The sequence below is a fragment of the Dermacentor variabilis genome, chromosome 2 (assembly GCF_050947875.1).
Source record: "Dermacentor variabilis isolate Ectoservices chromosome 2, ASM5094787v1, whole genome shotgun sequence".
Classification (NCBI taxonomy): domain Eukaryota; kingdom Metazoa; phylum Arthropoda; class Arachnida; order Ixodida; family Ixodidae; genus Dermacentor; species Dermacentor variabilis.
The window spans coordinates 144,870,853-144,898,220 of record NC_134569.1 but is presented as its reverse complement, the minus strand read 5'-3'; the positions used below and the strand labels follow the sequence as shown (position 1 = coordinate 144,898,220).

The window sequence follows — 27,368 nt, the reverse complement described above, 5'->3', positions numbered from 1 at the left end:
TGTAGTTTCTGCCGGGCTTTTTTTTTTTGAAGGTAAGTTCATAGTTGATGTTTCGAATAAAGAGTTGATTTGTGTGTTCGGGAAGGGTTAGAAATTTTAGAAGAGAATGTGCACGAAAGAAACACCTTACTTATCAAGTCGCCGTTCATTTGTTTCCGCACAGATACTTGGAACAGTATTTGGAACAGACGTTCAGAGAACTGCCGTTGCCAGTGGGCATCCCTGATGGTGAACTGGATCTAAATAACTCTTGTTGTTATCATGCTTCTACTTTGTTGGTGCGAGACAAATCTATGTAGCCGCGGCAATTTAAGGCTGTGCTGTCCCCTCAACTTCTAGGCAACTGTAGTCCTTCAGTAGATTTGTCCGAAAACATATAAAAATACATGATGGCTCCCGACCTACTCGTCCGGATGGGCAAGCTCGAGCCTTCCAGCACGATCCCCCCCCCCACCCTCCCACCCCCTGGGAGTAGGCGCCTATGGCCTCTGCTATTTCTACTGCAGCTGCATTTCAGTGATTCCTGCTGCGATCGTCGTAGCAGCAGGTGCGTGCAATATACCTGCGCGCACCTGCACTCGAGCCTCCATACTGCACTGAAACTGCGTGCTGCCTAGCTGGTTGCTGCGCAGATACTGGCAGACTCTGCGGCTTCTTCGAAACTCTACGGTGCCTGAGCTTGTTGGGCTGCGAGGGCACACATAAAGGACCATCCCGGCAGCGGCCTCACCTAGCCTCACTTCTGAGCAGCACCTGCAACGAACAAGGACGAAAGCTGTGCCTCTGCTATTTCTGTTGCGGGTTAGTTTTGACACTTTTCTCTACGTCCGATGCAGCTGTTGTTGCGGCTTGTGCTCATTGTCTCTCGATTCCGACTTGTCGTTCACGGCGCCAACCAGTGCCGAACAAGCTAAATAGAATTTAGAATATGGAATCACTGCTTAACGGTAAGCTTGATTCAGTTGTGCGTAATCTTGCCGTTAAAACTGGGAAGAAGTTTGACGATCAGGGATTCGGCAGGGAGAGAGCTGTCCTGCAATTTTCAGAATGGTTGCTGTGCAATTTAGTGCCCCATTTCTCCTGGAGACGTTGGTATTGTTCATCGTGTGGCCAACAAGACGTCTTACAAGAAAGTCACTGCTCGTTTTTGCTTATGCGAGAAGAAAAACGAATTGCTTCGTAAAGGCCGTGAAGCAACTTTGCGATCCTACCAGATAGGCTTTTCTGGTATACGTAGAGATAATCCCACATCCATAAACGAACACCTCACAGTCTACAACAGATTGTTCAGCAAAGCTCTTGCACCCTGCAATGAAAAGAAATGGTTGTTTCTATGTAGGAAAAACTGCCAGATTAAGTCAGTAAATTTTGAATGTAAACCAGTCACTAAATTTAAAGTCATTCAGTAAAGAATAAAATCAACCAAGTCTTCCGAGTAGCCCCAGAAGCTCATTTTCGCGTCAACGTCTACACGATGACGGGAAAATAATTTATTTATTCATGTATTGAAAATCATGTGTTTATTCTCCTGTTCGTTAATTTCGCACTCGCCCCTGAATGTTTTTCATCATGTCTTTGTTATGACCCGCCCAAGTCAAAGAAATGCTTATATCTCCCCCCCCCCCTCTTTATCAATGCATGAAGTTTGAGCAAGTATCATGACACCACTTCAGCATTCATTAACTTACTTAGTCATTTGTTTTCATTTATTTGTGTTTCAGAAACATGGCTTGAAAATACAGGTAGTAATTTACGCGGTTTTTGCTCGTACAAAGCAGAATACTGAAACCGTATTACGGATATTTCTTTCACCTCATGCTAAGTATAAACGTAGGCTTGACCTTCTTGATGTAAATTACAGCATGAGAACCGGTATGGAATCAAAAAGTCCAATTGTCATTATTGTAACTGTTTCATTCTTTGTTGGGCTTGGTGACACCGCTGGCAGACGGATGCTTATCCCAATTCTTTTTGTCCAGATTGCTTGGGGGGCGCATTTCGCCGTAGGATCGAGGGACCCTGCCGTGGAAATTGCTTCCTCTGACGAGCATGCGCCAGCTGACAGGATCATCGCGGCATCGTCAAGCAACCTTCAAGATCCGACGCCCTATGTGAACCAGGCGTGTCATCTTATCAATTCGGTGACATCATCGGATACTGGCGAATTCAAGTATAAATACCGGAGCCTGTTGGAAGATTCTTTCAGTGGGCTTGGTGACACCGCTGGCAGACGGATGCTTATCCCAATTCTTTTTGTCCAGATTGCTTGGGGGGCGCATTTCGCCGTAGGATCGAGGGACCCTGCCGTGGAAATTGCTTCCTCTGACGAGCATGCGCCAGCTGACAGGATCATTGCGGCATCGTCAAGCAACCTTCAAGATCCGACGCCCTATGTGCACCAGGCGTGTCATCTTATCAACTCGGTGACATCATCGGATACTGGCGAATTCAAGTATAAATACCGGAGCCTGTTGGAAGATTCTTTCAGTGGGCTTGGTGACACCGCTGACAGACGGATGCTTATCCCAATTCTTTTTGTCCAGGTTGGTGACAAATATTTAATTTCTTCTATTAGAGACGATTCAGTCACACTGACGGTGTTGCCAAGCCCCCAGTGTTTGCTCTGTTTATTGTTTGATTGCGTGCATGTGATCAGATTGTTGCTAGTAACCTCCGGCGATATAGAACTAAACCCTGGTCCTTCTGATTCTGAGTCCGAGACGCACTTAAACAGTGAATTACTCAAAAAATTTTTGAAAGAGCAAACCAAGACAAATAAGACTCTAGTCGCACTGACTACAAACTTGAAACAGGTTGAATCAACGGTCGAAGGTATTCAAGCTAAGATTACAACTATTGAGCAAGAACTTTGCCGAATCGAGAAAAGCGAGAAAAGGTTGGAGAAGTGTGATGAAGCTTGCAGAAACACTACCAAACTAGTTCTTGAGTTAACTGCAAAGGTCGAAGACCTCGAAAATAGAAGTCGGCGTAACAACATTTTGGTTTATGGCGTAAAAGAAAAAGAGGGAGAAGACTCAAAAGAACTGGAACGGAAAGTAAACGAAGAAATTTTCAAGAACATCCTTGGTGTTGAAATCAATTCCATAGAGTGCATCCACAGAATTGGCGCAAAAAACGCACGTTTATAACTACATCGACGCAGGTTTTATAACTACATCGACAAAACTAAGGTTCTGTCTTCCTGCTTCAAATTAAAAGGTACGGAAATAGCCATTTCGGAGGGCTTTTCTAAAGAGATTCGCGATATACGTGCGAAATTATGGCGGTCTGCCGCTGAAGCAAAGGACAGTGGTTCTAAAGTTTCCCTCGTTTTTGATAAGCTGAAAGTCGATGGCAAGCTGTATGTATGGGACACACTTAGAAATTGCAGAGTAGAGTTATCCCAATCCACTGCGTCTGCGAAATCCCAACAGTTGCCTTCTCAGTCCACTCGTGCGACCACCCGTCAGAGTGCTAAGAAATGACAAGTGTCTAGCAAGACGCTCCGGCTTGTTTCACTCAATGCACGCAGTGTTCTTAATAAGGTACAGTTACTTGAAGATGTAATTTTGACTTATCAGCCACATGTTTTAGTGATTACAGAAACCTGGCTACATTCAGATGTGCAAAATACTGAAATAGTTCCATCTTCCTGCACGCTAATCCGTAGAGACAGAGGATCACGTGGTGGCGGAGTTGCAATCGCGATAAAAAACAACATTAAATTTACTCGCTTAGGTGGTATCAACAATCACGAGAGCATATGGTGCAAATTGAAATTTTTCGATAAGAATATAACTTTGGGTGGCGTCTATCGTCCTCCGAATGCTCCCCCTGAGAATATAGAAGCACTATATGATTACTTGCTGCGAAATACCAATTCACGTTCAAACATCCTTATCACTGGCGATTTCAACTTACCCGGCATTAATTGGTCCAGTCTTTCCCATGACGGCAAGGATTCTAAAAATGCTGAGCCTCTACTACTAACTGCGTTTACCTTTTCCTTAAACCAACTTGTTTCCGAAACTACCAGGATTTCCAATTCCTCTTCTATTCTTGACCTTGCGTTTGCAAGCAGTTCGCTCCCAAACTGCTCTGTTAGTATCAGAGATGGGATATCTGATCATAAGTTACTCGTGTTAACATGTCCTATTTCTGGCTCACGATCACCCGTCAAGCCTTCTGACAATTTTATCAGGGACTACACGCATGCGGATGACAATGCAGTAGTCAGCTATATGGAATCCATGTTCCCATATTTTAATGAAATAAGAGATGTTAAGGAGTTATGGTCATGTTTTAAAGAAATGATACTTCATTGTGAGCGCAGTTATGTGCCTTTAAAAAAGAAACGTGTCAACAGGGACTACCCATGGATGAATCGTGATTTGATTCATCTAAAACGCAAGATTAAACGCTGTCGTAAACGTGGTGACAAACAACAGCTTCCAAGTCTTGTACAAACATTTCAGGAAAAAGTGCATGCAGCAAGAAACCAATTTTTTTCCTGCACTCTGTCCTCTTTCATGTTAGAACAACCCAAAAAATTTTGGCGTTATTTGTCTAAAGATAAAAGTGGTATCACAGAAATTAAAGAATCGGGCGTAATCATCGAAGACCCCTCCATAATTTCTGAAAAATTCAACGCATTCTTCCAGTCCGTTTTCACGCTGACGGCGTCACACGCACATTTGCCATCTTATGCACTTCTTGAACCAATGCCTGAAGTAAACTTAAGCAAAGAGGGCATTCTTCACCTTTTGCGTACACTTGATATAAAAAATCACCCGGTCCTGACGAAATATCAAACGTTTTTCTTAACAGATATGCGACCTGGGTAGCAGAATATTTGTATAAAATATATACAGTCTCGTTAGAATCTTGTGTGATACCCGATGACTGGCGCTCCGCAAGGATAGTCCCAATTTACAAGACTGGATCACCATTAGAATTAAACAACTACAGACCAGTTTCCCTTACATCCACAATTTGTAGGATGTTAGAACATATTATATTTAAGGCGATTATGATACATCTAGAAAATAACCAACTGCTTCATGACAATCAACATGGCTTTAGGTCCGGTCTGTCCACTGCAAGTCAGCTAGCCGAGACAACCGATGATTTCGTAAATTCCCTAAATTTGAAGGGTCAGATTGACGCAGTGTTTTTAGATTTTTCAAAAGCGTTCGACGTTGTTCCACATGATGATTTAGTAACTAAACTGCATGCTATTGGTATTGAAGACAACATTGTTCGCTGGATAGCATGTTACTTAGCTTCAAGGAAACAATACGTGGCCGTTAACGACTGCATCTCTGATACACTAGATGTACACTCAGGAGTACCACAAGGGTCGGTGCTCGGTCCATTGTTGTTTCTGGTCTATATCAACGATATCTATTTTTCAGTGCAACCTCCTGTAAAGATCCGACTGTTTGCGGACGATTGTGTCGTTTATTCCAGCATAAATCAACATGCTGATCAAGTCAGACTAAATGATGCATTGCATTCAATCAGTGCATGGTGTGGTAAATGGGGCTTGAAACTCAATATTTCGAGAACGGCAAGCATAACATTTAGTAACAAAAAATAACCTTTCCAATTTGCTTACACCATCAAAAAAGCTTATATTAAAAAAACTAACCAGGTGAAGTATTTGGGTGTTACACTCACAAGTAATTTGAGTTGGGAACCCCATATAGATAATGTTTGCAGTAACGCACTGAAAAAGCTGGCATTTTTAAAACGAAAACTACATCATGCGTCACCTGCTGTAAAGTTAACAGCATACAAAGCTCTCATTAGGCCAAAATTAGAATATGCGGGCCTAATATGGAGTCCGTATCAGCAATATTTAATTAAAAAAATAGAAAGGGTGCAGAACATGGCCTTGAGGTTCATCTATTCTACCTATTCGCGCGTTTCGAGCGTATCAGTTCTTCGCGATAAAGCGAAGGTGAAAAAACTCGATCATCGCAGAATGGTATCCAGATTAAAATTTATCTATCAGCTTTACCATGGTCACTTTAACATACAGCGTGAACGTCACATAACCGAGCCGTCAATACGCTTTGCCCGTACACAACACAACAAAACAGTTAGGCAACCATTCAGTCACCTTAGCATGCATCAATATTCCCTGTTTCCTCATGGTATTTCATTGTGGAATAAATTACCACAAGAAATAGTTAGCGCTAATACCACACAATCGTTCGTTCATCTTGTGAATGGTTTTTATTTTGATTAATAGCATGCACACAGGGAAAGCAATTAATTAATCATTGTCTGTGTTTTGTAATAAAATTAGGTGAAAATGCTGAATTGAGTGACCTGTTGTGTGTACATGGTTTGTCAGTACTTGTTGTTGAGTCGCAAACTACAACTTTTGTTCCTATATCGTATTTATGTTGATAAGTCTAAATTTCAAAGGCTGATCTACCTCTATATTATATTTTATATATCTTTATTATTGTTCTGTATTCTATTTTTTATTATTTCCAACCTTGTTTTGTTACTACTGATGTAACCACTCCTGCTTGGGCCCGAATAGGGCCTGCAGTATTTGTAAATAAAAAAATAAAATAATTAAAGAAAGTTGCATCTACTGCTCTTCATCTTCAGCTATCCCTGATTTTCTGCATGAACTTTCCATAGTTTTTCAAAAAGGCAACTTGAAAATAAGCAGGTTATAATTGTGTTAACACTAATTGACTCGACGCTGATAACGGAAATCTAGCAGCTTGTACAGACTGTTCTACTGATTTCGAACTTTAATAATTAATTATATTTCTTACTAGGTGCTCTACTCATGGCAACAACAGGATTCTAAACCATGCTATAACATCGCACCAACACCAAGCTCGAATGTTATAATGCACAGATTCAATTCAATTCAATTTATTTCATTTTCCAGCGATATGAGGGTGTGAGAAAAAAATTCAAGGGTGTTAAGAACTGCCAGCTGCAGTGCAAGTTTGCCACCCAGTTGCGACTGGGGAAGCAACATCTCGGGAGCATCGCCGCCAACCTCTAGCCACAGCATGACTAAATCGACTTTGTGTCGGGGAACAAGACGCGCATACCCCACTCTCCGTCGCTTCAGCTAGGATGCGTTCGGTGAAGCAGGCTTTGTGCTGAAACCGCCGCCAACCTCTAGCCTCATCGCCGTTGTGACGGAATGAGTTCGGCGGGCCAGCTCCCCAAACTCCCCAGCGCGGACCTGATGTGCTACGGGTGCGCGAGTTGCCGCGGGAACGCCGTTTTGCGCTGCTTCCCACGCACCGGCCAAGACGCAAGACAACGCGCTACTCGGAATGGCTCCGAGTTCTACTACGGGGCCCCTCTGACGTCGGCTTCGGACCTTCGCACCTGTGTGTATGCGTGTGTGCGTGTGTGTGTGTGTAAACCGTGCCGCAGAGAGGCGGCTAGTTGGCGATGACTAAACGAACGTTCGCATCACCTTGTATCGGGAGAGGACCGAGTGTTTAAAAACCGCTGTTGTGCGGATGCTCGACATTCTCCCATCGCTCGGCTGGCATTCGAAGAGAGAGGTCACGCAGCTCTTTCGTTCCGACGACCTCGCCTCGCCAGTCGCACCCGACTCCACGTGTACGGACGTGCTTGCACATCGCTCTGGCGTGTGCTGCATGAGCCGCGTGGCCACCGCCATCACGTGCTGCCACGCATGCCCTGCGCGACCTTCTGCGCCTACCCCGCTGCATCGTGCCTGCCGCAGGACCACTCCCCCGACCTTGCGTCCACACTTCGAGTGACGAGACACCAAGACACCTGCTCCACGCACGGGTGTGGTGCCTTGTGCAGGCGCCACGTGTGTTGTGTTGTGCGCGCGCTGCGCGTGTCGAGCGATAGTGTGTTCCGCGGTGGGCATGCGTTTTTCGCGACGTCCTGATATCGTGCCCTACGATTGTATTGTGTAAGCGGTTTTTTTTTAAGCATGAGTTTCCGCCCGCCGGAAGGACGCCCACCGCGCGCGGTTCACCGTCGGCATGCCAGCATGTCGCTCGTGACATTCGAGCCGACTACTCTTCAAGAGCTGCGTGCGAGAGAAGAGCTCCAGAACCGTGCCGCGCACATTGTCGACGAGTGGCTGCGCAAGCAAGCCACCACTACGCAACCAGCGGCTCCCGCTCTGCCTATGGCTGCACTCGACAGCACTGTGGCACAGGCAGCAGCTGTGGAGTTACCCCAGGCGAGCCCCATCTCCCTGACGCAGGACTCCACCCTTGCAGAGAGGACTGCCGCCTCCCTTCCCTCATCAGACGACGAGGAAGAAATGGACTCCTCGAGCTCGCGGAAACGCGCCCGTGAAGCTGAGAGTGAGGAGGACGACGTGGCCGGCCCTCGCAAGCAGCCATCAAGCGCCGCACCGTGCTCCGAGGCTCACGTATCATCCGACGTACGCTCGGAGCGGGCGGATGTCGACAGCGCAATCCCCCGACAACCAGGAGTGACGGCCATCAAATCGTCCCTGACCCACGCACAAGATGGCGCTGGTCTCGAAACGTCGGCGCCGGCTGCTGCGACTTGCCTGTCCCCGCTCCTACAGAACGCGAGCGCCGTCTCTCGGACGCCTGATGGGTCATCGACTGCCTCCTTGGCACTTTCTCCAAGAGAGGGCTCGACTACTCATGACCACGCTCCACCAGCTACTGGACAGATTGCAGCTGCCTTCCTGAAGGATCCGCCAGCTCCCCCTGCAAAGCCTTGCCTCCAAAAAAAAGGGCAAGGGGAAGCGACGGAACACTCCAGGCAGCCTGCAGCCTCCAGCGACTGCTACCACCTCGGGCCCAGCGGCTTCTCCACAGCAACAGGCGCCACTGAAGAACACCCCCACCAGTTCTCAAACCGCACTCTCCCTGGCGCCCGAGAGCGGCGAACCAGCAGAGGACGCGTTCACCACCGTCCTCTCCAGGAATGCCCAGCGTCGCGAAAGGGCTCTACAAGCCGCCACCATACCGGTTGACCCAGCGGTGGTCGGGACGGCCCTGTTCCGCCCTTCTGGCCCGGGAGGGGCCTTCGAGCGAGGATCCCGCCTTGCTATTGCCGCCGTGCTCTCTGCTCTACCAGGGGTGTCCGCGGTCCGGATTAGCACTAAAAGAAACATCGTGGCCGCGGACGCGACCTCGCAGGCCTGCTTGGAGGAACTGCTCGCCACCAGCGAGCTCCGAGGCATTCCCGTTGCTGCTCGTCCACCAGCTGTCCGTGGAAACAGCACGGGCTTTATACACGGCATTGACGGAGAGACTACCGACGCAGAGCTGGCCGGTGCGATCGAGTCTAGTGTCCCTATCCTGTCTGCGACCCGCTCCGGCAACAAGGCGATGCTTCGCTTTAGCAGCCCGGTCCCTCCCGAGCATGTGTCCATATACAAGCTCCAGTTCCGGGTGAGGCCTGGAAGACCGCGCCCCCTGCAGTGCCAGCAATGTGGCCGCTATGGCCACGTGGCTGCAACCTGCGACAGACCTACCAGCTGCCTGCACTGTGGGAGGTCGCACGAGCGAGGAGAAAGCTGCCCAAATGCCGCCCACTGCAATAATTGTGGTGGCAATCACCCTGCTAATACTCCTGCCTGCCCCAGGTGGCAGGAAGAACGTAGGGTGGCAACCATCATGGCGACCGCCCCTACTCCCCTCTCTCGTCGTGCCGTCCGGGCCTCTGTGCGGGAAGAGACACAGCAGGCGAAGACCTCCACGCAAGTCTCGTATGCACAGGCCCTAACCGGCCGCTCACGAAAGCACCAGTCGGCGACGCTCCCTCCTGGCCAGCCACCCAAAGCAGCCCCACGGACCCTCCGAGCCGGACCATCTGTAGCCACCACCACAACCACGGAGGCACCAGCCACACCACCACCGCAGGCCTGTCCAAACCCCCGCGACCAGCTGATCGCGAGCCTGCAGCTGACGCTGAAGGCCATTGGAGAGATGCTGCCTGCTGATAGCCCACTCCGAGCCCTCTGCCTCCAGGCGGGAGGCGTGCCATCCACCCAACACCAGCATGGCTAGCATCCCATCGAGGTCCCGCCGCAGCCGCCCGAGGGTGCTACAGTGGAATGTAAACTCGCTGCGGCGACGGCACGGCGTGCTGTGTGAGTACCTCTTGCAGTGCGACTTCGACGTTCTCGCACTGCAGGAGGTATACGCCGTGGCCGAGAACCTACGGCTCCCCGGCTACACGGGCTACTCGGGCGCCACCACCTGTGCCACACGCAGTTGCACTGCGGCACCCTGCCTAGATGGAGCCCACAAGACAGGGAAGCCACGCACCGCAATCTACGTCCGCAGCACCCTAGCGCATGCTGCTCTACCCGTTACTGACATCGCGGGTGGCCCCCTGGAGTCATGTGCCGTCACCGTACGCCTTGGCAGTCAGGAAAGGGCTGTGGCGAGCATCTACATTCGTCCCGGAAAGCCGTGGGATCCCTCCAGCCTCGTCCAGCTGGCTGTTCGCCTCGGTGGGCATGCAGTCCTGTGCGGTGATTTCAACGCACACCACACGGATTGGGGTAGCCGCAGCTGCACCCGCCGAGGCAAGGACCTCACAGACGCCATCAGCCGAGCTGGCCTGCTGATCATGAACACCGGGGAGCCTACCTACGTCCGCCGCGGAGCTCGCACGGCCATCGACCTCTCCCTCACCACCGAGCAGTGCTCCTACTCCTGGGCCACAACTCCAGACACATGGGGGTCTGACCACTTCCCTATCGTGATCAGCCCCGGGTCTGGGAGAAGGCCTAGATCAAGAACATACCACGTCACAGACTGGTCCCTGTTCCGGAAGCACTGCAGCAATTTGGACGATGGCCGTGACTTCCTCAACGCCCTCGCGGACTGTGCTCAGGCTGCCACCGTTCAGTGCTCTGCCCAACCAGATACCCCCGCTCCGGACCTCCACCTGCTCAACCTCCGCGCCTCCAGGCGCCGTATGGAGCGCAGAGCAATCCGGACGGGCAAGGCAGAGCATTGGACCGAGTACAGACGCGCGGATGCCCGCTGCAGACGCCAGGCCCGGCGCAGGAGGAGTCAGAGCTGGAGGAGCCTCTGCTCTGCCATCGAGGACAGGTCCAGGGGACCCCTGGCTTGGAGACTGCTCAAATCTCTCACCGGCAGGAGAACAATCCTACAACCTGTCCTCGCCGCTGCCATCACGCTGGGCGTCAGCGAAGAGGCCCTTGCGGAACTCCTCGCCGACCAGTTCGCGCCGGAAGTACCACACACTGCAGCCATCCTGCCGGTAGGACAGCCTTCCTTCAGCCTGCCTAGCTGCCTGCACAACCATCACCCAGGGTGGACATCGAGCCAGGTTACTGCTATCTGCCAGGACCCACTGACGCTGCACGAACTCCAAGTGGCCCTGAAGAGGGGGAAGCGCCGCAGCGCACCAGGAGCCGACGGAGTGACGACCCAAATGCTCCGCAACCTGGCCGCCAGCGAGCAGCAGCGCCTGCTCGACTGCTACAATGACATCTGGCAGTCAGGGCAGGTGCCGGAGTCATGGCGCACAGCCATCGTGGCCCCCATCCTGAAGGCCGGAAAGCCGGCTGGAAACGTGAGCTCCTACCGGCCGGTCTCCCTCACTTCCGCCGCCTGCAAGGTGATGGAGGCCATTGCTTTGGTCCGACTGGACTGGGTGGCCCGTGCCCGTGGCTTCCTGGCCGACGAGCAGACGGGGTTCCGGCGGCGCCGGTGCACCGCGGACTCCATCGCGGATGTGGTCTCCACGCTGGAAGAGGCCAAGGCCTGCGGTGACGCCGTGCTCCTGGTGCTTATCGATATCAAGGGGGCCTTCGATGGCCTGCCCCACCCAGTCGTTCAGCAGGCCCTGGACCTACTTGGCATCAACGGGAATCTGCGGCGGTTCATCTCGTCGTTCCTGGAGGAACGCACCCTGAGGGTACGAGTGGGCCGATCGAGGAGCTCCCCTCGGCCGGTGGCAGCGGGCGTTCCACAAGGGTCAGTGGTGAGCCCCTTCCTGTTCAACCTGGCCCTGGCCCGGCTTCCTGCTGCCCTGCCGATCGACCCCGACTACCCGGTGAGCGCCTCCATCTACGCGGACGACATCGCCCTGTGGGTGCGAAGCCCACCACACAACCACCGCAGCGCACGCTCGGCCCTGCAAAGAGCTCTCGACACCGCCGCTGCTTACCTGAGCAGCATTGGCCTTGCCATCTCGGCAAGGAAGACGGAGGCCATGATGCTCCACCCAAGAGCAGCCGCCCGCCGCACAGCACCCCGGCTGCACTTGGAAGGCGTCCAGCTACCCTGGAGCACTGCAGTGACGTACCTGGGGCTGCGCATTGATCACCGACTGTCCTGGCTGCCTGCTGTCAAGATCCTGCATGTTGCAGGTCCTCCGGGTCCGCAAGGCAGTCTCCCAGCTTCTTGCCCGAGGACAGGGCTGTACCACTGGGTGGGCACTGCGGCTGTACGATGCAGCAGCTACCTCACGCCTGCGGTACGCCCTCCCACTCGTGGCACTACCACCTGCCCGTCTCAAGAAGCTGGAGCTGCAGCATCGGGCCACGATTAGGCTCTGCCTGGGCGCTCCCCGCAGCTCCCAAGTCGCTGCAACCTTGGCCGAGGCGGGAGCATGGCCCCTGTCACTCCTCCTCCTGCAGCAGGGGCTACGCCATGTTGACCGCCTCCACCATGGACCAGACGGCAGTGCCCTGCTCTCCCGACTGCGCTCGCGGCCCCATTCACAGATGGGCAGACTCTGTGGGCTGTACGAGGAGGTGATCGGGAGGCCTCCAGCGAGCAACGCACAGCTGCCTCCTCCTCAGAGACCACCCATACCCATCACCACAGAGCTGCCCGGCGTTTCCAAACGGCGCTCCCCGACTTGTGCCCTTCAACAGACGGCTGCCTCGCTCCTGCAGGAGGACCACGGAGGAAACCTGCAGATCTACGTTGACGGCTCGGTGATGCCAGACACAGGCTCGTCGACTGCGGCCTGCGTGGTGCCCGCTTTGCGGAAGAGCAAGCAGTGTCGCCTCCCCGACCATGCGACGTCAACAGCGGCAGAGGTAGCAGGCCTTCACCTGGCTGTGGACTTACTCGCAGAGGAGCTGCCGGTGACCCCAGTGACCATCTACTGCGACTCCAAGGCGGCACTTCTCAGCCTGCAGAGGCCAGAAAGGGCCAGCCTCGGGGTTGCCCTGCTCTCGACAAGGCTGATGGCGCTCCAGGAGGCGGGCTGCTCAGTGTCCCTGCACTGGCTTCCAGCCCACGTAGGGATACCGGGCAACGAGGAAGCAGATGCACTGGCAAAGCGTGCCCACCACTGCGTGGTCCCGCCAAGCCTGGCTGTGACAGCCAATGATTTCACAAGCCACAGGCTTCGGCGCCATCTGCTGGCCTGCCATCCGGACAAGCGGACGTCCTTGGGCCGCCCTCCGCGACCACTTCCACAGCGCGGCCTCGCACGCAGGGAGACCTCCCTCCTTCTGCGACTGAGGATTGGCTGCTGTTGGACGGGTGCTCGCCGCCACCGTCATGGCCTCATCGCCTCTACAGCCTTTGCCTCCTGTGGGGAGCCCGAGACCCTGGAGCACCTCCTACTGGCCTGCCCTGCTTACCTACAGCAGCGTGACCGTCTCCTGCAGGAGTTCCGACGCCTGGGGCTTCCTTCTGCACGGCAGGAAGACATCCTCTTCCCTGGTCGTAGTGAGCTACCAGCCCTCCTAAGTGTCGTCGAGTACCTCGACTCGTCGGGGCTCTCGGCGAGATTCTAGGATTTTCTGCAAAGACGGATAGCCTCACGGCTATCCAAACCACTACAGGCTACTCGACCTGCCCCAATCATCTGGCTCCTGCTGGATCACCGCCCCCTGGCCTTTCACCCGATCACCACTCCTACCGGACCCAATGGGCCCTTCCTGCCGGACTGCTCAGCCGCTGCCCATGGCGTCACTTTAACCCTCTACTCTCCTATCTCCTTTGCTCCCACTCTCCCCCCTACCCCTGTTGACACTGAGCCGTGCTCCCGCAAGGGCTGCAGAAAACAGCGTCAACCTTTCCTTCTCCCTTCAAGAACCACTTCTCTTTCTCGACATTCTCTCTCAGCAGTCATGTTAGACTGATGTACTTTCTCAAACAGTCATGTTAGACTGATATAAATACTGTAAATAAACCCATATTCCTCGTTCTCGATGAGAAGCAGTCCTTCCTTTCATCAACGTCCTCAGCGTGGATAAGTTGGACGTCGGCATGGGCCAGCTACCTTCTAATTCATGCCCGACTCCAATCTTGACAACGAAACATGAGCGATGGGATTGAGCCCCCAATCCTGACAAGGGGCACTTAGTTATCCCTACGGGGATGAATGCGAAAGGATCGCGGTCACGTCAGCAAAGCATGGAGACGTCCGGTGGCGCCACTGGCGGAGTCACGTGACTCGAGCGGCCATGTCAGCAGAAGTTCACTCTATCTTGAGTAACAGTGCCTTAATTAACACCAAAGGTCATGGGTTCGACTCCCACCGGAAGGCGAGGGTTCGTAGCCCTTTTTGGACCATCGGTGGTCACGGCGGCAACGCCGTATTTTCCGCCTCACGAACCATATAATGCTTTCGCATTAAAATTCACCGACAATTACCATACTCCCTAATGCAAAATTTGTGCGCAGCGCACACTTGTTTTAATTTCGCAATATATTGCCTGGCGCGGACAATCTGTCTCGTAACGCACATTGCAAACGGAGCGAAAGGTGGCGCGGCTGTCTCTCTAATCGGGAGATCGCGAGAGGCAGCGCGTGGGTGACGCGTCGGCCTGATTCACAGCAGCCGCCGCAGACAGATCTCGCAGATGACGCGCGCTACTTTGGTGCCATCTCGTAGCCATCGTCTCCATATTTACGTGTTTCTTCCCACGATTTCGCCATACCCTCCTCCTTCGCTTTCTGCCTCATGGTTGCGCTGCACCCTCCTCCTCCGCTTCCCTCCTCGCGTCTTTCAACCCCCGCTACGCTCCGTGTTCGCTCTTTCATCCTTCGCTGTGCTCGTTCCCTTGGTTACGCCGAAGCCGACGCTCGCCGCTGGACAGGGCGCCGAAGAGCTGCGCTCTAAAATCAAGTATACGCAACGAGCGTCGGTGCTGTGTTTGTGTAGGCTCCGGGTAGCAGACAAGGTGGACGGTAGTGGAGTAGTGGAGATACGTGTAACATGCATCATGCCCGAGTTCCTATAAAGGTGTTCTTTGTTCGGGGCGATATCGAGTTGAGCAACGATAAGACAATCGTTACGCCTGAAATCAGGTATTTAACTTCATAAAAAGAAAACTCTCTTGAAAAATTGAAATAACAAAGAACAAAACAAGAAACAAACCCAGGTGATATATATTGAAAACGGGCGATGCTATAAGGGCGACGCTATAAGTTTCACTGCTGAATTCGCAGACAGAACGTCAGTTAGCAATGCAGAGAGCATACAACTTGTCCTTTCAACTGTAGTCTCTTCCACTAGTCTTATTATCGCCCCCAACATCAGGGCGGCTGACTACTCTGATTAAACTTTTCCCTAACTAAATAATGGTCATACTTTCTTTCAAGTTATTATGCCAGAATTTATGCTTAACTTGCCGAATACTCAATAGAGCGGCGCAATATTTGAATGAGTCCTCGCGTTTCATATGATGGGCAGATTATATCATCCACAAGCTCCTATCTGCAACCTGTCTCTACATGATCTCCTTCACGCCATTAACCTGTTCTACGCAGACACGGCCTGGGACCCTGTGTTGTATTTCTCCTTTAGAAATTTCTTTTTCCTATTATTCCCCCCACACAATCCGACCCAGTACTTTTCCTTTTCTTCAGCAGAGGGCCGATGCTATCACTGTTTTTTCTTGAATCGAATCACTTTCCGGTACCGCTTTCGTCCGTTTTTGTGGTTGGTCGTTGGTTGGACTCTGCAAGGAAAACATTTCTTCGTTCGATCTCTTGTTTTCTTTCGTTCGCTTGCTCGTTATTTCGTTCGTTAATCCGCTCGTTCGCTTGCTCACTTGGTCGTTCTTTCGTTCGTTTATTCGTTCGTCTGCTCGCTCGTTCTTTCGTTCGGTATTTCTTTGGTTCGCTCCCTCGTTCTTTCGCTCGCTCGTTAATTTGTCGGTGTGCTCACTCGTTTTTCAGTCGTTGATTCGTTTGTTCGTTCGTCCGTTTGTTAATTCGTTCGTTCGTTATTTCGTTCATTCGCTTGCCTGTTCTTTCGTTCGTTTGTTCGCTCGCTCACTCATTCTTTTGTTCGTTGGCTCGTTCATTCTTTCGTTCGTTTGCTCGCTCATTCTTTCGTTCGCTATTTCTTTGGTTCGCTCACTCGTTCTTTAGTTCTATCGCACGCTCGTTTATTTGTTTGCGTGCTTACTTGTTTTTTCATTCGTTGATTCGTTCGTTCGTTCGTTCGTCCTTTCGTTAATTCGTTCGCTCGTTCGTTCGTTATTTCGTTCATTCGCTTGCCTGCTCTTTCGTTCGTTTGTTCGCTCGCTCACTGATTCTTTCGTTCGTTGGCGCTTGTTCATCTTTCGTTCGTTAAATTGTTCATTCGCTAGCTTGGTCGTTCTTTGGTTGAATAATTCATTTGTTCGCTCGCTTGTTGTTTCGTCCGTTAATTCATTCGTTCTTTCATTAAATCGTTCGTTCACTCGCTGGAGTTTTTGGTTCATTCGCTAGCTCACTCACTTGCTCGTTCGTTCGTTCGGGCCATTCGCTTACATGGGCAATTATCGTCGATTGTTTCTGCATAGTTTTCTTTCTTTAGTACTAGTGTTAGCAATGACGTAGGCTTGTAGACTTCGTGTAAACGAAAAACCGTCTTTGCAGACAAAGTTAAACAACGGGTGTCTAACCCAACGATCCCAGCGCAATAACCTCTCTACAGGTTGCGTCGTTCAATGACTGAACAATGCTGACAGCTTTACTAGATTTACCTCTTGTATTTTGCAGACAAAATTTAGTTGAGCCGGATTGAAAGAAAATTGGATAACTAACGAGGCGCCGATGGAGACAGACCCAACTAAGATTCATGTGCTGATATACATCGACCTCTCGAACGAGAGCTCCCTGGGCGCCGCTATAGTGTGTGCACAGCTGATGTAAGAGTGCGTAAGCATTTGCACGAAAGCAGTAGGTCTTACGACGCGAAACACTGGGAAGATGTTAGCCAGGGCGATGGAGCGCCGCTGAGCGTTATCGCTGCTCTGGTCGCCATTTCCTGGCAAACATATGGCCACATTAGGGCGGTCGTTTTAGAGCTCTCCGACAGTGCTAGCAAGGCTACTTGATATACAGCTACGAAGCGTTACTGCCAGCCAAGCGGAATCCAACGGCGATAACAAATGCGGATTCTGAGCTATAGTAGACCCGTTTATTCTGGCCATATAGCTTTCAAGCTGGCACGTTCTTGCTCCAAAACGACGAGTCACACGCCAATAGATTCCTGTCGCAGCGCGGTACTATCTTTCTCTCGTAAACCTGTTTCATCTCGGGACACCAAACGCTAGGTCGACGTGTGCCGAAGACCAACTTCGAGTGGTGCAGTGCGTCTTCTACGCATTACGGAAAATTGCACCCCTAAGGCTACTTTCTTGCGTATGTAACTCAGCCCCTTGCACCAATGGAAATAGGTGTGAGTGAAAAATAAAACTATATGAATGGGAGCTATTTGGAATTACATCATTTCCTCCATATAAGGTTCTGCCCAAATGCACAATACGTTTTATTTTTTAGAGTGACATCTTATATTCTCTTACTACCCTAGTCTTTCGGATGTCTGCCGAAGTAATCCCCAAGTGCTTCCCGAGATAGTTATAAAAAAATAAAGCGAAAAATAAATAAGCACCCACCACTCCACCTATACATTTGAATTGTGGGCTGTTCACAGGTTGCCATTCGGAAATGTTAACCACAGAGAAAAATACAGCGTCCGAAGAGTGCGCTAGCACCTCTAGCTGCTATATATAATGCTATAACAGGCTGACGTCATTCTCTTTATTTCATTCATAAACCGGCACCAAGGTAAAACAATTGAAGCGAAGCTAGCAGTAAGATCTGAAAGGTGGGAGGAAGGAGAATAAAGTAATTGTGTCTGCCCATTGTACGACCGGGGCGCGCCACCTCCGTAATAAATGCTGTTTTATTATCGGTCGTAGATTGCTCCGCATGTGCTTGCGGGATGTTTATTCCAACTGATACAGCACGAAACAGTGCAATATACTTACTGCGCATAATATTGCACCGGTGCCGATGCTACACCAGAACAATAATAATATTTGGGGTTTTACGTGCCAAAACCACTTTCTGATTATGAGGCACGCCGTAGTGGAGGACTCCGGAAATTTTGACCACCTGGGGTTCTTTAACGTGCACCTAAATCTAAGCACACGGGTGTTTTCGCATTTCGCCCCCATCGAAATGCGGCCGCCGTGGCCGGGATTCGATCCCGCGACCTCGTGCTCAGCAGCCCAACACCATAGCCACTGAGCAACCACGGCGGGTGCTACACCAGAACAGACATGCGCCTGAACAACTACGATTATGTGACACACTGATCCGCTGACTCTTGGAAGCTGTCTATGAAACAGCATCGAGCTTAAACAATTAAATGAAGCCAGTGCATGTAAACACCGAAAGGCAGAATAGAAAAAAAAAAGACGGCTCTGTCTCACCACTTCACCACCGGGGACACCATATACATGAAGCAGCAGGATTACTTCTATAGCATGCATATACGGTGACCATATGACGTGCTCGAACAATGACATGTTGCAAACCGCTGGGAAAAAATCATGCGTATGGCTTTTTATTTGCTTGAATAGTTGAAGTGCCAGAGCATCGTTAAATTCCGTGAGGTGTTTCACACATAACTCATGTAGCACCACGAAAATATGAAAAAGAAAGGTGCGCTACGGATCTCATGCAAACGAGTACGCAATTTTTCTAACTGTTCAGTAACAGTAAGGATGCAAGAAGGGTGTATCGAACTTTCGTCATCCAATCCACCTTCGAGAGCGTTATTTCTTTAGTGTGTCTTTCATGACTAATGTTCGATACCGCTGAACTCAAAGGTAAGGGTGAGGTCATTTGCACATCTTCAAAAGCTTTAGAGCGGCAGGAATGCAGCAGCGGCCAGAAAATGAGGTTCAGACTTGGCACTGCTTGCACGTAGAACGAGCTGCAAATCTTAACGAATGGCACACGTGTTGCGTCCACTAACATCACCGAAATGTTCTTTATGTAGAAACGAAGCCTTCTCTTAACCCTTTATTTATGCGTTAGCATTTTTAGGGTACTTAGCGCACTTTCCGGGGGGTATATGTATGTATATATATATATGTATGCATGTACGTGTCTAAGCGTTTTCTCGGCTACCTGGCGCACTTGGTAGTCCGTGGTCGAATGGGTAGCGCATCGGGCTGCTCTGCTGAGAGAGCTGCGTTCGAAACCAACCATCGGAACAATGTGGGTCGCTCCGTGTGTGGCCACGCGTACATACGTGCCGCTCTTCAACGAACCTCATTCACGCTTACATGGGTCACTGTAGATGCGGAACTGGTTAGGTGCCGCTGTTCGAAGAAACACTTTGACACTGATTTGGAGCAATGGGTATGTGCCACACAGTCTCTGCTGGTCTTCAACGAACTAGTAATGTCGAAAGTTGGGCTAGTTGGTGATTAATCATCATACCTTGCTGGTGAAGCAGTGCACTGACACGGACACAGTGAAGACACCCAAGAAAAGCAGCGAGTGTCGTCTTTTCTTGCGTGTCTTCGCTATGTCCGTGTCAGTGCGCTGCTTCACCAGCAAGGTATGATGTTCAATGAAATACTTTGACGCCAACTTGGGTGACTAGGAATGTGCCGCTGGGAACGTGCTTTCCTTCAATGACGAAAAAAAAAATCCCTCAAATTTCTTCGATGCGGAGAGGAATCGAGCACAGGGGTCCCTCAAGGACAGGAACCCGACGCATTAGCAGGTTGCGCCACAAATGCACTGGGTAGCAGCCGCTTTTCAATGAACGCCTTTCACGACAACGCTTAAGCTACCCGCGCCATCAATGCACTGGGCATGTGCCACTCTTCAAAGAACATGTCGCCAACTTGAGTCACTGAGTATGTGCCTCTGAGCTTGCGGCAAGCAAGGAGAGAACGCTCAGCGTTCTCAACAACAGCGGCGCGCCACGCTTCTCGTCTCGGAGGTCACGCGCGGACTTCTCGTCCGTGCCACCAGACGGCGCAGCGTGTCCAGAAATAAGTTCGAGAGAGGGGCCCATTCGCCGCACTACGCGTTTCTCAGCCTTCGCACTCACCGGAGTGCCATGCATTTCGGAGGCCACGGGAAGCGCGAAAGAGCAGTGCCGCTGCAGTATACGCGCCTCATACATAACCGGTTTCGACGGCGGCAATATGTTGTGTCTTTATATTGCTTCAATAGTAGACGCATTACCGTCGATAGCCATCGCGAGATGGGTTCCGCCGCATTTTCCCCCATGCCATCCCCTCTGCTTCAGGGAACAGGCCGGCACTGCATCCCATCCTAAGGTTTTCAATAAGGACATGTTTTCTAGCTCCCTCTCCTGGCATTTTATAACATTGATTGCATTGTACAGGGTGTCCCAGCTAACTTTAACCAGTTTCAAAATATGCGAAAGCCCCGTAGCTGGACAGAACCAAGGTAATGTTGTTTGACGTTGCTTGGATACTTAGATTATATTTTTTAAATTCACCTAATTAGATAATTAGTCTTAATTAATTACTCGTATCCTCATATATTATAATTAGATGAAAAGCGTCAATGAGAAAACTGTAGAGCAACATGAAACTCTCCCGATATAGATTTCTGTTGCTCAGTACGTGCTACATAAAAGTGTTTTTCCGAGCGTGAAAGAAGCCCCCGGATACATGTAAACTGCCTCGAGCGGCCAGTCGTGCGGAAATTTTGCGTGCATTTGCGGGCTTCTTTCACGCTCGGCAAAACACTTTTATGTAGCACGTACTGAGCAACAGAAATCTGTATCGGGAGTTTTTTATGTCGCTCAACAATTTTCTCATTCACACTTTTCATCTAACTATATTTGCGAAGTTGATTAATTAATGAAGACTAATGATCTAATTAGACTGAATGAAAACAGTTATTTGAGTATCTTTAAGCGACAGCAAGCAACGTCACCTTTGTTCTGTCCAGCTACGTGGCATTTGAATATTTTTTAAAGTTTGGCTAAAGTTACGTGGGACATTATGTATAGTGGGACGTTATACCTTGTCTAATGAGTATGAGCCCTTACGAAGACAATAAGTAAAGCGAGATGAAATGGTTTGATGAGAAATGCGCTTCACTCGACGCGCCTTCCACATGAAGGTTTCAAGCATTGAGGGGCGTATGTTTTGCAGTTTGGGGAGACGTCGCTTACTGGACTCAGCTTTAGTCCTCCGGGATGACATCTAGACACAGAACACTGAGGTTTCCCAATTTTGTTGCTTTGTATTGCGTTTCAAAAATAGTTTAGGCAGCTAATTTTCAAGTAGCAAGGTCTTCAAAATATGAAATGCTAACGCTTTGATGACTGAATAGAACAGAGCATGGCATTAGCAGCAGACTTTTTTTTTTCATTTTTATCGCTACTTTTACAGCTGTGCCCATAGCGTCTACGCTTCTACAGCCTTAAGTGTCTACGAAAAAAAATAAATAAAACAGCAACAAGCTCGCATTATTCACGGGAAAGCAGGTAACGCTGTAAAGGAGCTCGGCGTGAGCTCATTCTCGAAGTTAACTCACAAAACCTCTCAGGCGCTTGAAAGAAAAAAGCCGGCTACCAGGCATACCATTATTCTCGAATGCCGGACGGCCCTTCTAGTTCAGCGGTAATTACCTGGCCACCGAAAACACAAAGCTTTTCGTGCATCATGGTCAGCATCGGGATTGGCTCGAATTTACTCTTATGAGAACAATCCTAGCTTAAAAGAGTTTTGTAAATGTCCGGGCCTGTTCTGAATCATTAGGCTGGTCGGCATTTATTTGTTTTCACTTTCATTTCTCGTTACCTTTTCGTTTCATCTAAAATGCGTGTCTTACGTAAACTGTGACAGGAAAATGTCCGACAAAAGCGACTTTTTTAGTTTACTTCATCTTTGCGATCAGCATTGCAATACTTGTTCCCATTGCGTACAAAGATTGCAGAGCCTTGACAGCCAGCTACGCACCTCAATGAAATCTGCCTCGGAATCAAGCAGAGAGATACCTTGCTTGCAGGCGAAGACGGCGTCGGTCACTAGTTTCGTAGCTGTCGCTGTGTCCCACGGGTCTGGAGCAGTACACGCAGTACCGAGTTTGTGATATCTATGTGCCTTTCGCGGCTTCGAAGCTTCTTTAAGGTTCAATGTGCCGCTACATGTCACCGCACGGTTATGAAAGTGTGCTGGTCACTTGCGGTGAGGCGGCAATATTCTGATATGCGCTGAACGACAGAATTTGCTCACGAACGAGAGCAGTGCACCCGATGCTGGGCCCAAGCTCAGCAGCAACCGCTGCAAGTCAACCCGAACTCGCTAGGGACGAGGAAGTAGTTGAACGATCTGCGACACCAGTGGCAGCAGAAAAGTAGAGGATCGAAGGGGAAGCTGCAGCTAAGGAAGATAAGGTGTACGGACCGCACTACCGCATGCTCTAAATCCCACCACGAATCTGTCCAGTGACCATGGCAATCAAAAGGTATAGTGCAGTATAGTGCAAATCGACGACTTCACTGTTGCTTCCAAGCTGCCCCATGAGACGTCATTAAAATGACGAAGATGGACTCAGCACTTCCGACCAGCATGAATCCCTCAGAGTGGGCTCGTGCCAGACTCTTGAGTAACGCGACTACGAGCAAGTCGCACAAGAGCGAGACGCCATCTTCACTGGCAAGGGGAGGGTGGGGGGAGCTTGGTGGCCGACAGTGCTGCTCGTCTGGCCTCGTCACAGGAGGAATCGTTTCGTTTTGGCCTTACTCTGTGCGGGATTGGTTAAGTATCGGGTACTTTTTCGTTAATTTTGGTTCCTACTTTCATTTCTTTCACATTTAAGCTTGAATCAGTTTTATTTGCTGCGGTACATCTAGGACCGCACTGATGTCCAGGAACTCTCCTGGGCTGCCTCCCTCAAACCTGATGAATTATCTTTGGAAACCTTACTCGGTAGTGGCGTAAACAACATTCCCGTCCCGTTTGTGTCCTCGGGTAATGGCTCTATTAGACTGAATAGCCCCCAAGCAATTCAAGAGCAACTTCATGCTGTGTCTCCTCACTACCAGACTATCACCGATGTCCGGCAGTTCGGTCGCGGTGGCATAGTGTGCAGGTGGCCAGACCAGGCTTGCGTGGTGGATCTACTGAAGTGCTCGTCATTTACCTCTGCCCCGGCGAGTTCGTTTATACCACCACATCTTGCATGCACCAAGGAATTCGTACGCGGAGTTGACTCTCAATTAACCCCATCTGAAGCACTGGAGAAGCTCGCAATGGCCGGAGTTATACCAGCTTACCGTCGCAATCGCAATGTGGAAAATTTTAGGGTCCCCAGTGAGTCGGTTATTGCGACATTTTCTGGCACATCGTACCCACCAGTAATCAATGCATGGCCTCTTGTCTTCAGGGTTGAACCTCTTGCTTCCCGTCTCCTACAATGCCGTAATTGCTGGGGATTCGTTAATTGTTGAAGTGTGTGCAAATCTGGATTGCGCTGTTCTACATCTAGAGAGGGCCACTGTTATACCGACTGTCAAGGAGAGGACAGAGACACTCACGTCGATTTATACGCACGATGAGTTACCGCACGTCGATCTTCTTTCACGGATGCGACCTTTGCGCAGACAGTTAAAATCGCACTTGAAAAAGCAATGACGAAAGCGATGGATCGATTAGTCGCTAGCCTTTCAGAATGCTTATGCCAGCTAATTAGTACTCAGATGGCTAACCTGGTAAATATAACTCCATCTCATCCTCTTGTAACTTCTAAGTGACCAACTCCAGATGAAGCAAGCAGTATCAACAAATAGAGCTCGCTTTCGTGAGATGACAGCCGTGAGATACCTAATCTTCGGCGAGTTCTGATCAAAATAAACACCTTCGACTTGCACATCTCTATACTGACGTTGAACACGATGCTCGAACTCAATAACGTAGCCGGACACCATTAAACCGTCCTTCGTCCTTGCCGCCTCAGAACAAGAACAAAAAGTATCCGCCTAGTAATGTCCTCAAGAAGAGTATTTTGGAGAAGGTTGTTGCTAGTGCAATACTACCTGTACTATATTATGTTTAAAAGTATTACAAGTATTGCAAAACCCGCCGTGGTTGCTCAGTGGCTATGGTGTTGGGCTCCTGAGCACGAGGTCGCGGGATCGGATCCCGGCCACGGCGGCCGCATTTCGATGGGGGCGAAATGCGAAAACACCCGTGTGCTTAGATTTAGGTGCACGTTAAAGAACCCCAGGTGGTCAAAATTTCCGGAGTCCTCCACTACGGCGTGCCTCATAATCAGAAAGTGGTTTTGGCACGTAAAACCCCAAATATTATTATTAAGTATTGCAAAAAAGTATTGCAAAAATTGAAATTTTGTTCAATTTTTGCAGCTTCCACAGATTTGTTATGTCTCACTGCTCAATGAAATCCAGATATAATAATTTTACAAGGAACTTCGCTAGCCTCAGAAAGAAAATTCATCTCAGAAATTATCGCTCTTTTCGTTTAGATCGGTCTGCGAGAGGTGGTGGATTACTTACATTAGAATCAACTAGAATTTGCCACTAAGCAAAGATAGCATTGAAAATCCTGTTCCCTGAATTCGAAATTCCAGTAATACAGCCTCAAGTCTACCTTTATGTTGTTAATTTTTCATCGCGAATGTGTGCCATCCTTCAGGGGTTCACAACACACGGCTTCTGGATAGTGTAATCTCTACTAGCGGAAATTATGTTATCGCTCCTAACTCCTATCATCTGGCATGGAGTTAAAAAACAGATCCGTGCGGTGTTCGGCTACATGTGGCATTGGTCACAGGACAATAATCTCTTATGTCAAAGTTCAGGGCTTTCTACTTTTGTTAGAGGTCTAGCTGCTTCTGCTCTAGATTTGACTTTCGCAGGTCCAGCTCATCGTGTATCTTCTCGTTCGACTGTCGACTATGCCACAAATAGTGACTACATTCCGGTGATTTTTGAGAACATGTGCCCGCTAACATTCTTAGTGTCTCAGGCGCGTACGCACATAAATTACAGTTAACTTTAGAATAATTTACGGTCATCATTGGTTTTCCTGTCTTGAGCGAATTGTAAGCAAAAAACATTAGGCAATTGCTCTCTTTTAAAGGACTGCCGTAGAAAAGTTGAATTTGAGGTTCACTCAATTAAAGATAAATCGTCTTCGCGCTGGTGGAATGATGACAGCTGGCGGGATTATAGAAGAAGAAAAGTCGCCTTGAATAAATTGTTACATGCATAACCAATGCCCGAAAATTGGTCCGACTATAAATTGGTTGTACGTACACTTAAATGCACTGTGTCGAAAGTAAAATATTGATATGATAAAGTATTTTGATTTTCTTGCCAGACCCAATAACAAAGGCGAGCTTTCGGCTTTCTTAAATATATAAGGAAATGATTCCGTTGCCGGAAAACGACTGCAGTTTTAGCCCCACAAAACATGACGGAATCATTGGAAGTTATTGCTAAACGGCTGAAGCATCGCTTTTTTTCTAGTGTTCCTGCCCTTACGTTTGTTTCCCCGATTGATCAGGATCTTACGGGGATATCTGTGGATGAATTGTATGTCTTAATTCAGACTGCGGCTCCAGGCCCTGGTGGAGTTACCCCGGCCATGTTAAAACTTTTATATGAAGAGTCGCAAGACGATCTACTAAACATAAATTATTCAGTCGGACGAGCTTGGATTCCATCAGAATGAAAGATCGCAAATATTATACCGTTGCCCCAAAAAACCGGGAGAACGTTATACCTTAGACAACATCAGGCCACTCTTACATCATCATCGCTCTTACATAAAATTTTATAAATTTCATAGAAAGAGCCCTACATGTTCGTGTTATGAATATTATTAATACAACACGCATCCTAGTCCATGTCAAACTGTATTCAGGCCGGTATGCTCCATATGGCAGGCGCATATTGACCTGGAAAGTCGTATTAGCAGGCTTTTCTTTCGCACACCATCTTCAAATTCTTTATTTACGCAGGACTTGTCTGACACCCTCGCCAATTTGTCATATGTATAGGGAAGATGAGAGCACAACACTTTTAATTTGTAGATGATTTATTCACTTAAGAAAACTAACCTTACAAACACCATTGCGCCTTCTTGTATTATATTAAACTGCTCAAAATGCACTGTCTTTGGGTGCCTCAACACTTAGGCACAGCGACGGGAAGGTTAGCGCTGCCATCCAAGATTTTCTTTTAGGATTTGGTTGGTAACAACTTTATTTCTAGTCCTGCAGAGCTTTCACCGACGGGGCCTTAGGTCTCCCACGTGGAGACGTAGAGGTGTCTCCTCGCCGCCGCCTCGCGGGCCTGCTGAACGGCCCAGAGTTGGTCGCCGAGGCTGGGGCTGCGGAAGGCAGCGCCCCACCGCCGCGGAAGGGTTCCGGAATTAGCACCGTGCGGGTATTTGTTACAGTTTCAGAGCATGTGAGTTAAAGTGGCTATATCAGTGTGGCAGACCTTGGATATATTTGTCGGGTATGAGCCGGGGTAGAGCCTGTGGTATTGTGCTGGGTTAGGATACGTGAGCGTCTGCAGTTGTCTGAGGGCCACCGCCTGCGCCCTGTCCAGCTTGTCGCTGGGCTAAGAGAGAGAGAGAGAGATAAAACTTTATTATGTCCTTGAGGGGGTTAAGGGGTGGCGGGGGTCGGGAGACTAACCCCCAATCCCCCCCTTCCTCAGACGGCGGCCAGTCCTTGCTTTCTGGCGGCGTCTTCGGCCATCCGGACGGCCCAGAGCTGCTCCTCTGGGTCCAAACTCAGCAGCAATGTCTCCCACTGCTCGGCCGTACTAATGATGCGTGTGTTGGTGCGGGAGGTGTTGGTGGGTGAGGCTTTGGGCATTGCCAGATAATATGATCGAGGTCAGGGCGGGCCTTGCACGCTTTGCAGAGTGGGGAGTATGCATCGGGGTACATGCGGTTGTAAAGCAAGGGGTTCGGAAAAGTTCGTGTCTGAAGGAGTCGCCAAGGGGTGGATTGAGACTTATTCAGTATTTTGTGTGCTGGGGCGGAGGGAAGGTTCAGCGAGCCAGGCAGAGGGCCTTGGTAATTTCGTTGTAGCTGGTCAAGCACTCTTTGGTGCTCTCCCACGGACGACGGTCACCGG

General features: G+C 49.7%; 1 protein-coding gene across 1 annotated transcript in view; it reads left to right on the top strand.

Annotated features, from left to right (window-relative positions):
- The first annotated feature begins 633 nt into the window (after positions 1 to 633).
- The window catches only part of LOC142572816 (peptidase M20 domain-containing protein 2-like), an 80,429-nt gene continuing 53,694 nt past the window's right edge, over positions 634 to 27,368 (top strand). Inside the window, exon 1 of the mRNA XM_075682192.1 lies at positions 634 to 801. The gene's annotated coding sequence lies outside the window, so the exon portion shown is untranslated. The remainder of the gene's footprint in view (positions 802 to 27,368) is intronic.